Consider the following 13513-nt stretch of genomic DNA (forward strand, 5'->3'; position numbering starts at 1 on the left):
AATAAAATTACCTGTTTCGGGTGTTACGAGTACGAAATGAATATGCATATAAGGAATTTATGGGCTTTATTAATGAAATATTATGCTCTCTTTTAAAATCATAACAAAAATTAATAAATAATAATAGTAGAATTATTATAAAACACTAATAAAGATTAAGATTTAATAATGAAAACATCAATTTTTCAGAGACATCAATTTCTACTGGGTATTTGTAGTTCATATGATCACCTTTAGTTTAAAAATAGGAGTAGGCAACACGCGTACTATATTCTCGTATCGCAAATCATAGATATCTTCATCACGTCTGAATGTGGTTGCTTTATCTCCAAATACTTTCAAAAACGTGAAAATATCTGGCTGAAATCTGACAAGAACAAATGTGCCAGGTTTAATTTTCTGCAGTGATCCCGGTTCATCCTCTTCTGAATTAGTGTAAACATCACTGTACTTAAGCTGTTTTTTACTGTTTGAACAGCCTGCAGGTGTTTACCTGAGGAACTATGTACAGCTCCCAAGTCAGGATCGAAGTCACTTCTAACTTCTGCTTTTTAAAATGTATGTAAGCACATCAAGATACTACGGGGATATACGGGAAGTGAATGAAAAATACCACCCGTATTACGTTGACGTCTGGCAATTTAGCACCGCGCGTTTTTCAAGAAACTTCTTGCCTCCCACAGCCACTTTGTGGAATCAATTACCGGCTGCTGTTTTCCGGAACCGAAACGACATAGGTACCATCGAGAAAAGAGCATACTCCCACCTAAAGGGCCAGCAACGTATCATATGGGATAATAACAAAAAACTTCAATCATTTTTTTCTTTGCTCTATGCGCTCTAACTTTGTACACCCTAAAACGTTGTTCCAATTAACCTTATGGACATTATTCCATCTTTTTCCTTCTAATAACTCCCCTTTCCCTCTCTTTGCGCAAATGTTCAGCATACTTCTCAGGATCTTTCTTCCTGTTTTCTCTCAGCCTAACTATTCGTTCTTTATTTTTTGATGGCATGATAATATACCGAAAGGAAATACCAACACCAATTTAACACACCATGCATTAATAATTAGATGCTGCGGCGAAGAGCAAGTACGTAAAAGCAGTATAAAATTGTCTTTGAAATGTTACACAAAAACACGGTGAAAAAACGATTAAAACACATGCTTGCACATTCATTGTTAGATATTCGATTAGATTAACGACATAACAATACTTTTGCAAAACGTGTTAAATTAAAGATAATTAGGCAAGAAATTAAACAAAAAATTATCTCTTTTTCGTTTCGGGTGTTACACTGCTACCACAGTTTAGAAAACTCTTCTTAAAATAGTCAATACAATATTTTTATTACTTTTTTTGCGCGAATCAATATAAGCTTAAAGAATCGCTTAAAGTAACGCTCACTTATAACGGAAACCAAGATACAGTTGACAGCTTCATTATTTTTTTTAGTGTTTCCAAATATTGACATATAAATAAAATGTCTGACCCGACCTCTCTAACATTACTTTCAAGTAAGTAAAATATGATTAATATTGTGAATTTTGTAAAAAAAATTCTAGACATGAAGGTAAGGAATGTTTTCTATGAAAAAAGGTTATGACTGACTTCTTACGCCGATTTTTTTTTCTGAGGACTTGGTAACGTTTATTATGGAATGACCCTAATATAACTTACTAGATTAAATAAATATAAAAAAATTGTAAGTATAGATCTCCAACAAGTAATATAATCTGAAAAATTTAATGGCTTAGATATTTAAGTGAAATCCTTTCAGTAAAGAATAGCCACCGCTATTAATCGAAACATTCAAACACTATTAAAGAGTACTGAAAATTATCAGCATTCACAGCTGGTGTTTAGCACTCTCAATCTCTCACTATAGAAACGCGGTTCTAAAGCGTTCCATACATTTTGAGAGCTGAATAGTTAGTTATGGCAACAGGCATACAGTGAGCCTTGTCAGAGATCGCGTTTTAATGATCAGACGATGGAAATTGTGGCCGACTGCAAACAGCTTTGAATTGCGCATCTAATGTAGTAAACGTTAGAAATAAATATGTAAGCTGATACTATACTCAGGTTGTCATAACTATGTAAGGCACTCACGTGAGGGACGTGCATACTATGTAGGCAAATAGGCAGTGCCTACCTCGTTAAGTACCTTAATAACTGTAGCACTAGTTGGGTTGGGCGTCATCAATAGAGCACGGCAATACTTCAAGCCAGCCCACATACTAGCGCTCTACAAAGCGCAGGCCCGGCCACACATGGAGTATTGCTGTCATCTCTGGTCTGACGCACCCCAGTATCAGCTCGATCCATTTGACCGCGTGCAACGTAGAGCAGCTCGAATTGTCGGGGACTCAGTGCTCTGTGAACGGCTTGATCTCTTGGCGTTGCGTAGAGACGTCGCTTCATTGTGTGTCTTCTACCGCATTTATCACGGGGAGTGTTCCGAAGAGCTGTCGAACCTGATTCCTGCCGCCGAATTCCACCTTCGCACGACACGGCACAAGTTAGGATTTCATCCCACCATCTGGATGTGCGGCGGTCCTCCACAGTGCGGTTTTCAAGGAGCTTTCTCCCTCGTACTAGAAAGCTGGATGGAATGAGCTTCCTTGTGCGGTGTTTCAGGTACGATACGACATGGGTACCTTCAAAAAAGCGCGTACACCTTCCTTAAAGGCCGGCAACGCTCTTGTGATTCCTCTGGTGTTGCAAGAGAATGTGGGCGGCGGTGATCACATAACACCAGGTGACCCGTACGCTCGTTTGTCCTCCTATTCCATAAAAAAAAATCCATAAAATTGATTTAGTTGAATTAGGTTTTGTTATTCTAGAACCAAAAGTATATTCAGCAACCCACTCATTAAGTTTTGTACCTACCTTGCTAAAGAACCGATGCACGTCCCTGACTCAGGTGTATCTTACCAGTGGGAGGCTCCTTTGCATAGGATGCCGGCTAGATTATGGGTACCACAACGGCGCCTATTTCTGCCGTGAAGCAGTAATGTGTAAGCATTACTGTGTTTCGGCAAATGAGACTTAACGCAGTTGTAGTGCCGCTCAGAATTTTTGGGCTTTTCAACAATCCTGAGCGGAATTGCATTGTAATGGGCAGGGCGTATCAATTACCATCTGCTGAACGTCTCGTCCCTTATTTTCATTAAAAAAAAACATTAGTTACATAGTACTACGTTGTATGCAGCAAATCTTCAGTCGAGTGAGTGAGAGGCGCACAGAAATATAAAATTATAACACGAAACATAAACAGGGCACTCACTCGTGTGTGTAAGTTTTAATTGAGTTGTGGAGAGTTAACAAGAGCTGGAGAGTCGCAAGTTTGACACAAGTTAAAAGTGAACAGAACAGCACCTCAATACAAAGTGGGCCACTCGGCCTGCTCCGAAGGTCCGGCCCGCACTTCGCGATATATCGCTACTGTCGGTCCACATCCCACTACGCGATCATCCTATTAATATTATAAATGTGAAAGTTTGTATGTCTGGATGTATGTTTGAACTTCTTTAACGCAAACTTTACTGAATGGATTTTGATGAAACTTTGCAATAATATAGCTTACACACCAGAATAACATATAGGCTATAATTTATATAAATATTGTGTGAATTATCTATACATTTAAATAAAATTGGAGTGTCTGTTTGTAATATTGAAATAACCGTTTTTTACTAAATGTATATTATGAATATATATACGGTACATACACCAAAATAACATTTTTTACAATTTTTGTCTGTATGTCTGTCTGTCTGTCTGTTTGTTCCGGCTAATCCGGCGACTTTTATTGGCAGGTAGCTGATGTAATAAGGAGTAACTTAGGCTTCGTTTATTTTAGAAAAATAAAGCAATGTCCAAGAAACGGTCAAACTCTAAAAATAATTTATATGGCAAAACAACGTTTGCCGGGTCAGCTAGTATTGTATATATTATATTCTATTATTATAATTATTCAAGAGCTGCTGAGAATGTACAAAGTACTATCCTCGCGCCACAATAGGGCTACTGGAAACCCATGCGCTGGCAGCTATGTCGGCCAACAGATCAGCCTAGCTATCCAACGCGGAAATGCTGACAGTATTCTTGGTACTCTTCAAAGAAATGATAATTTTAATTTTATGTAGTCATAGTATTGTTAATATATTTAAAAGACTTGTTTTTTTTTTGAATAAATACACATACTTATATTCTCATCTGCTGTAGTCCAACGGCACAAATAAATCAGAAAGTGTTAAAATATCGGCAAAGATATCTTTAATAATAAAAGACACATGGCCGAAGTTAATTTGATTGTATTAAGAATAAGGTTATTTATTTTGGTTTTATACAATGGTAGTATGAGTCAACAATCACCGAGAGTGTAGTTAGAGCTGTCTGACCTAATTCCACCACAGTGATGCTGTGACGTCACTAACTAAAATATTATAATCCTCTTGATCTGGTCAGTGTCGTGGCACTACAGCGCGGTATTTCCAGGTACATCAAACAAGTAAATGACGGTACCTACTAAAAAGGGCGACAAAGCTTTTGTCATTCATTCCTATATCGTTGCAATAGAGAGAGGTACAGTCGCCAAATTTCGTCCTCGTCAAATCTACAGTTTTTTATGGCAGTCGGCAATTGCAAAAGTTTGGCGGTGACACGCAGTTCCTGGCTTAAGATATAGAAATAAGATTAAATAATTTAAAATAAGAAAAAAAAGTTAAAGTCAAGGTTAAGGAAATCCACACCTCCCCGTTTATAATTCCAACTAACATACAGTTGTTGAGCCACCTTCAACGACCAATAGACCAGTCAAATTCATTGTAATTACGGCTTCACCTTATAAATAAGAAATAGTATAAAATAGAAAAAAAAACAAATAAAAAGATGACATCAAAAGCAGGAAAAGAAGGGTTTGAAATGTAAAGAAAAATACACCATTCCTGCCGTTGCTTCCGCAACAAAAAGAAAACAAAAAAGCGACGTAAGAATCAATCTACAGACGAAGAGGCGTCTCATGAAGACCCAAATTTAGTTTCTATTAACGAAGAAGATAGTAAAAATGACGAAGCTTAAAGTCCGATACGCCAAAAAAATATTCTCGAGATACAAAGGGAGAGAAATGGCTAAGATGTACAAAATGAGGTCAATAGATGTATGAGGCAGATGAGGGAGACAGTGTTGAAAATCCAGGATTCAATATTGTTTGTGCAAGCTGTTTTGGACATTAATATAACATTTACCATACCATCGATTAATAAAAGTCTGATTTCATAATATTATAATTATGATACAGACACAATTTAAGTTTACGTACTGATTAGTGATCTAAATCGTCGATCCTGAGACGATATTGGGCGCCTAAAAATTTTTTTTGATATTCTCCATTTTTGTTTAAGCTATATAGAGTTTTAGACTGTTCAAAATATTAATGGAATATTTGAACTTGCCTTTGATGTATTATTTATTACTTCAATTATTGTATTTATTCTTTTTTATTTTTATTTTCAATAAGGCGACGTTATTTGGCGACTGTACCCTATAGACGGCGAGAATATACTATCTGTTGTTCTTGTTATATAGAGATCCGATACCCCGTCACTTTTTGCCGGAGCATTTGCTCGTAATCCGTAAACGTTCAATTAGCAGCATGAGAGTTGAACGTCATAACGTCGACGCGACGGAAATATATAAATCCTGCAGGATTTGTCGCTGAGCTGCAATTACATTGATAGCGGGAGCGCAGACACGAGAGTTAATACCTCCGATCAAACGATATCGGGATCCGCGCGCCGGCCGCCAGCCCCTATACTTATTATGTATATTTTCAAGTAGGAGCTAATTAACTGATCAAATTAACTTACTGGGGATACCAAGTCATATTGTAATGGGATGGGCGTATATACCATCAGCTGAACTTACTGCTCATCTCGTTCCTTATTTTCATAAAAAAAAATATAAAAATATTGAAAGAAAAATATTACTGCCAGTATCATACATATACATAAGTACCTAAATAATTGTTGCTTTATACATATTTAAACTGAATTAAGCATTCAACTATTGAGGAAAATTGGCATTACATATTCACAACGAATAAGGCGTATACATCGCATTGTGTACACGTAATATAGAGAATGACGTGTTAGGCCTTGTCCACATATAACGAACAAAGGCGGACGAAAGCCAGCATGTCTACTAATTCACTCGCCTGCGTTTAACCGAACAATAGTGTTTGTAATATTACGTGTAGCCGGAATTAGTCGTGCAAGTCAAAGCGCTCCGGTCAGCGGGACGAGGCCGCCCGAGCTCGGGGGCTGCGAGCCTCCAGCGGAGACCGGGCCGCATAATGCATCGAAGAAGCCTCGCAAGTGTGTAGTCAGGGAGGAGCCTCCCCGCCAGGTGCAGCACACGAGCACACCGACGGCTAATACGACGAAGCCGTAGTAGCGCCACTTCCGATCTACATCTTCCCTGCTTCACTTATTAAATACTTAAGTATAGAGCTTATTTTAATATGATCACGCAGAAAATGTGAGGGAGAAGTGAACGGTCGAGAGCTGATTAGTGTCGAGGAGAATATAATTGAGGTTAATACCGTAATAGACCTGCCGACGTCAAACTGTGTTAAACCTTCCGTCTCTACAATGTACCTTTTGACAAGTGACGTAAGTAAGGTAGGCACTATAGAACTAACTAGTCGTTGAGCTTTGGAATATGCAATCTGGAGATTGCTTACCGTAGATATTTAGTATCTAGCGTAAGGAAAATTTTTATGAGTGGGTAAATAGAAGTTTGGGTATATAATTATGGAACCAAATAAGTTTTAAACTTTTGACACTATTATATTATAATATTTATATACAAGTCCGTTAATATGAATCACGTGACCAGTTTTGTGTTCAACTTCGACGTGATATGTTGTTTGGAACGTTTTTCTGGAATTCCGTCCATTTATTCAAGTTCATAACGACGTAGGCACTGTTTGATTGCCTAATTGATATGCACGCCCCTGCGTAAGAGACTCCAGTCTTCGTAGAAGACACTCTATCTTCTTGTCATTGTGTCAACCACAGTATATAGTTGGTATATAGTATAACACTGACATTTACTTATAAGCAGGGGCGTGCATTGGTTTTCTAGCAAGGTACTGTGGATCTAACAAGTCGTAGTTGAGCTTTGGAATAAGCAATGATTGCTTATCGTTGGTATTTTGTATCGAGCGTAAGGAATTTTTGACTGGGTGTTCAATAGAAGTTTGATAATAAAATAACGAAACCAAATTAACTTTAACACTATACTACCTTTATATAGGTTCATAATGAGGATGGCACTACCTAATAGCCCATAATGATATGCACGCCCCTGCTTATAAGAGTAACTTCTCACCTAAATGTACAAACCATATTGAATTTCATTCGATATAATACCGGCCGAAGGTAAGCTGCAGTCTCCACTCTGCACGTAATCGGAAGCATTAGTGTTTCAATCACTTAATGCATACTTAATCCTCCCCAAGCTCTCCTCCCACATTATTCAATCCATTCCACACGGCCACAACACACACATTCAGGTTCAAGCTAAACCATTCAAATGCTTTGGCCGTCTCAAGTGACTTCATTGGAAATAGTCTCCATTGGACAAATGTTATGATTATTTATCTTATATATATATATATATACTAGCTGCCCCAACAGACGTTGTTCTGTAGATAATAAAAAACACTGTTTTATAGGAATTTGCCAATAATATTTCAAAACATCAAGAATTATTTCGTAAAAAATGCTCCCTGTTGTTACAATAAAACTGTTTCACAGCGGAACTGTCAAATCGTGCGTCACTAAATTCTCTCATAGAAAATATGTCCATACAAAACAAATATTGAAAATAAAAACAATAATGGGTCCCAAATCGAAATAAAAACTATCCTATCTCTCAAGTTGGACCAAACTGCACTCCCTGAAGTACTCCCCATTAAAATTGGTTCATTGGTTTAGGAGTCCATCGCGGACAAACAATGTGTCATTTAATTTATATATATTAAGATATATATAATGTAATTTTCTTTTGTCCCGGTGCTTGTTTCCAAATTCCTCCGAAACCACTAAATCAATTTGTGTGTACATCGGGTAGGTCTGAGAATCACCCAACATCTATTTTTCACACCTCTAAATGATAAGGGTCACTAAAAAATAGATACAACTTCAAATTTTCACATGTCTACGATCAAGACCTATTTTTGTATCGCGATTTTAATATTATTCTCTTCCATCCACAGATACGCAATAGAGTTGCAAGATGGCAATCGAATATAATGATTATTGTAATACGATAAATTTTATGTACGATATATTTGGTAGGTCTGAGAATCGGTCATCTTTTTTTATACCCTTTAATTATTGACTTTTTTTTCTTACTTTAGATGTCAATACAATTGATGCGCCCTGCCCATAACAATGCAGTGCCGCTCAGGATTCTTGCAAAACCCAAAAATTCAGAGCAGCACTACAATCGCGCTCGTCTCCTTGAGACGTTACGACTAGCTTTGCCCAGTAATGAGCTTTGCCTAGCTAACATATTACTGCTTCACGGTAGAAATAGGCGCCGTTGTGGTACCTACCCATAATCTAGCTGGCATCCTGTACAAAGGAGCCTCCTACTGGTAAGTTATGAAGGTCATTTTTAACATATTTATATAACACTAGCTGACCCAGCAAACGTTGTATTGCCGATATTCTAATCGCGATACAAAAGTAACTGTTGATCGTAGATGGGTGAAAATTTGAAGTTGTATTTATTTTTTAATGCTGACTCATAATCAAACAAATTTAAAAAAAACTGTCAAAAAAAATTCGTGTGGAGCACCCTTAACATTTAGGGGGATGAAAAATAGATGTTGTCCGATTCTCAGACCTACCCAATATGCACTCAAAATTTCATGAGAATCCGTCAAGCCGTTTCGGAGGAGTTCGGTCCCGCACACCGTGACACGAGAGATACAAAGACATTTCAAGTTAAGCGAATACAATACAATATAAATGTTAATCAAGGACTCTTCAAATGATTCATACCGGTGAGTAAGAACGGTTTATACAAATGATTTGAGTTTCCTTTAGTGTTAATTCCGCCAATATTTGTATTGTTTAAAGACGCCACACATGGAGTATTGCTGTCATCTCTGGTCTGTCGCACCCCAGTATCAGCTCGATCCATTTGACCGCGTGCAACGCAGAGCAGCTCGAATTGTCGGTGACCCAGTGCTCTGTGAACGGCTGGATCACTTGGTGTTGCGTAGAGACGTCGCTACATTGTGAGTCTTCTACCGCATTTATCACGGGGAATGTTCCGAAGAGCTGTTTAACCTGATTCCTGCCGCCGAATTCCACCTTCGCACGACACGCCACAAGTTAGGATATCATCCTCACCATCTGGATGTGTGGCGGTCATCCACAGTGCGGTTTTCAAGGAGCTTTCTTCCACGTACTACAAAGCTGTGGAATGAGCTCCCTTGTGCGGTGTTTCAGGGACGATACGACATGGGTACCTTCAAAAAAAGCGCGTACACCTTCCTTAAAGGCCGGCAACGTTCCTGTGATTCCTCTGGTGTTGCAAGAGATTGTGGGCGGCGGTGATCACTTAACAACAGGTGACCCGTACGCTCGTCTGTCCTCCTATTCCATAAAAAAAAAGACGTCTCGTGCCAGATTTTAGCGAGACAACACGTCCTGCGGATGCCTCGTGTAGAGGCGAAACACGTGTCGAATTGTTTAAAGACAAATATTGGCGGAATTAACACTAAAGAAAACTCAAATCATTTGCATAATTATGGATTCCGTATATCAATAAATTTTCTTAAGAACGGTTTGTAAATTGTATGTAGTTATTAAGGTACTTATGACAAAATACATTGTCCCAACCAATCAGAGATAAGCATTCAGTTTCTGTTAGAACAACAGTAAAAGCAGTGAACAAAAGAACACCTTGCCTGTCATATCTTCGACCTGCGAGTCCCTTAAAATAAATGTATGTATATAGGTATGTCCTGGTACATCGCGTATATTCGTCTCACGATCCTGGGCGCCCTGTTATTGGGTGTTAAACGACATTCACGTGGAAATGTGTCGCGTAATGAACCACTTAATATGTGCTCTAACTCGACTAACGAAACTTAACTCGAAGCGTGTGACGGCGATCACATAAATCTCTCTCCTCGCTCACGTTCTATATCGTCTTCCAACCCTATTTTTGTGCTACAATTATACAAGTAAGTATATGAATATTTTTTCTTAGTAATTACGAAGTAGGATAAAGTTTACCAGTGGGAGGCTCCTTTGCACAGGATGCCGGCTAGATTATGGGTAGCACATCGGCGCCTATCTCTGCCGTGAAGAAGTAATATGTAAGCATTACTGTGTTTCGGTCTGAAGGGCGCCGTAGCTAGTGAAATTACTGGGAAAATGAGACTTAACATCTGATGTCTCAAGGTGACGAGCGCAATTCTAGTGCCGCTCAGAATTTTTGGGCTTTTCAACAATCGTATCAATTACCATCAGATGTATGTCCTGCTCGTCTCGTCCCGTATTTTCATTAAAAAGAAAGTTTGGCGTTAAAACCTTGTTTTAAACACTTCTATACAAACATGTGTGGAGCGGATAATGTTCACATGTGTCCTAACTAATAGTATTAATTGTGAATAACAAATAACATTGTACTGTTTCGTGTATTTAGCAATAGGTAAAATAAGCAGCCAAGTGCGAGTCGGACTCGCCCATAATAGGTTCCGTAACAGCAAGTAACATAATAGAAAAGTTCTTGTAGTTCGTTGTTTTATGACGTATTTAAAAAAAAGTACTAAGTAGATCTCCTACAAACCATTTAGTTTTATCATTCTCTTATTTTAGAAGTTCCAGGGGGAGAGACACACATTTTACAAATTTGGAAGTGTCTCTCGCAAAAACTAATCAGTTAAGAAAATGATATTAGAAACCTCAATATCATTTTTGAAAACCTATCCGGGTATCTATATACCCCGTCACGTATGGATTTGATGAAAAAAATTTTTGTGGTTCAGTTCTAAGGAACACCCAAAATTTATTGCTATTTTTTTATTTTTGTGTGAAAACCTTTAATGAAGTTCACTCAAAACATCTATTTACCAAGTTTCAACAGTATAATTCTTATAGTTTCGGAAAAAGTGGCTGTGACATACGGACGGACAGACAGACAGACATGACAAATCTATAAGGATTCCGTTTTTTGCCATTTGGCTACGGAACCCTAAACATATAATCATGGATTCAAACGAGAACTGTATTTCAAAAGCATTTAATATCAAAGCTATTGAGCTTTCAGTTTATAAGATAGTGTTGACAACGAAGTAGTTGTTACAGTGTCGATAGTGCGCAAGACAGGCTTGCAGCGAGCACCCGTCTCTCTTGTCCGCCACGAGATCAAACGTTGGCGGATAATTACTTGCGTTGTGTATAGCTGGCTCCTGCCACTAAAAATACGCTCACATAATAGTACGCCTTTACTGTGTGCAAACTAATTATTGCGTCGTGCGGTATAACAGTAGCTGTCACCAAGCAACCATAACTCAATACCTTCACGTGCCACACAACTGTGGAATGAGCTTCCTTGCGCGCTCTCTCAACACATACCACTTTGGTTCCAAATCAACAAATCGTATGCTCTAATTTGAAAGGCTGAGAACGCATAATAGACTTTAGGCTTGTCTGCCTTTTGGAATTTGCCAGAAGCTAAAAGCAAGATGTAGAAGCCGCACAGAATGTTAATAATAAAATTGGTTGTTATTCGGGTGGCGACCAGTACAACAAGTGCTCTGTATTATAGTTTTCGCACGAAAAATAAGAATTTTAAATACAAGAGAAGCGGCAGGTGGAAGAACTCGATACAACCACAAATTAAGCAAACTGTATGGCATATTCAATGCCGTGAAGAGCATACGAGCGAGAGAAGTTGCGTGGGGGGACATGTTCCCGAATCAAACAATATAGAACAGCAGGAACTCTAGGCCTGAAGATACATTTAGCGCTGAAAAAGAACGACTGTAGGTTCTTGCTATTGTTGGAAGCAAAGACTACATGGACTGAACCGCCACGATAGTAGCACATCCGAAGAGCTTTTTGACTCACCTGAATGAGCTTCGTTTCGCGGTCTTTCTAAGACATTACGACATGGGTACCTTCAAACTGAAAGCGCGAAAGTGACCCGTACGCTCCTTTATACTAGTCCTCCTCCAAAAACGAATTGTAGAATTTTATTCAAATAAGACAATGAACTAGAATAGTTGTGTGTATTATTAGGGCTTTAGTATTAAATCATAACAATTTGTTGTTTTAAAGTGACAACCCTCACCTCTGGGATTAATTACACAAATAAAATTTACACTCTTTTAATAAAAAATATGCTCTACCAACTGAGCCAACCGTTCGAGTGACGTATCGTTGATAAATCTTGTATGCTTTGTTCAACTCACAGGTTGTATTTACATCTACAGTCGATTTCCTAATATGCAAATATTGGGGTTGAGCAGGTTATCAACTTCAAAGTAGATCCTGTAGATGAAGCCACAACCTGAGAGTTTAACAAAGCATACAAGATTTTATGAACGATACGTCACTCGACCGGTTGGCTCAGTTGGTACGAGCGCTCGCACGTAACGCGAGAGGTCGCGGGTTCGAGTCCCGCATCGTTCATAAAATTTTGTTTTCAAATTTTATGAAATCATATTAAGAAAATATAACAAACTTCCAAGTTTAAATACGCAAAGAAAACCAACAGCTTCGTAAAATTGTTTGTAAAGTTTAGCTGAGCTGGTGAGCACGAACTGATTAACTTGCGAACTGAATGAGCAAGCTAGCGAGCTGGGCTTGTGTCAATCATTTAATTGATTCGTTAAATACGGGGTTCTCGCCAAGCGAACCACGTCCGACCAATCTCGACCGCTGCAATCGTGAAGAGCTTTTCTAATCGCGAGCAGCGAATACAAACGTAAATACTTACTTCACTGATACAAATTCTATTGTAATTTGTACAATTTGGTCTGAATACCAGTGGGAGGCTCCTTTGCACCGGATTCGGGCTAGATTATGGGTACCATAACGGCGCTTATTTCTCCCGTGAAACAGTAAGGTGTAACCATTACAGTGTTTCGGTCTGAAGGGCGCCGTAGCTAGTGAAATTACTGGGCAAATGAGACTTAACATCGTATGTCTCAAGGTGATGAGCGCAGTTGTAGTGAGGCTCAGAATTGTTGGGTTTTTCAATAATCTTGAGCGGCACCGCATTGTTATGTGCAGGACGTATCAATTACCATCAGCTGAACGTCCTGCCTCGTCTCGTCCCCTATGTTCATAAAAAATTCGCTTGTATAAGTAATTAAATGAAGCAGTTTTTTTATCAAAATGTTTATATTATTAAATTTAAGATCATATTGTGATGGTACAAATAATAGGATAGTTAAATATATAGTGATACCG

The 13513-nt window shown here is 38.4% G+C and overlaps 1 protein-coding gene and 1 non-coding gene across 2 annotated transcripts in view; one reads left to right on the top strand and one right to left on the bottom strand.

Moving 5' to 3' along the window:
• The window catches only part of LOC126974653 (uncharacterized), a 310786-nt gene that overhangs the window by 283098 nt on the left and 14175 nt on the right, over positions 1-13513 (bottom strand). The window lies entirely within an intron of this gene.
• On the top strand, positions 12657-12730 carry Trnay-gua (transfer RNA tyrosine (anticodon GUA)). The gene has a single exon. It is a non-coding gene; the product is annotated as a tRNA-Tyr (tRNA).

This window comes from Leptidea sinapis, chromosome 33 (genome assembly GCF_905404315.1).
Source record: "Leptidea sinapis chromosome 33, ilLepSina1.1, whole genome shotgun sequence".
Lineage (NCBI taxonomy): Eukaryota > Metazoa > Arthropoda > Insecta > Lepidoptera > Pieridae > Leptidea > Leptidea sinapis.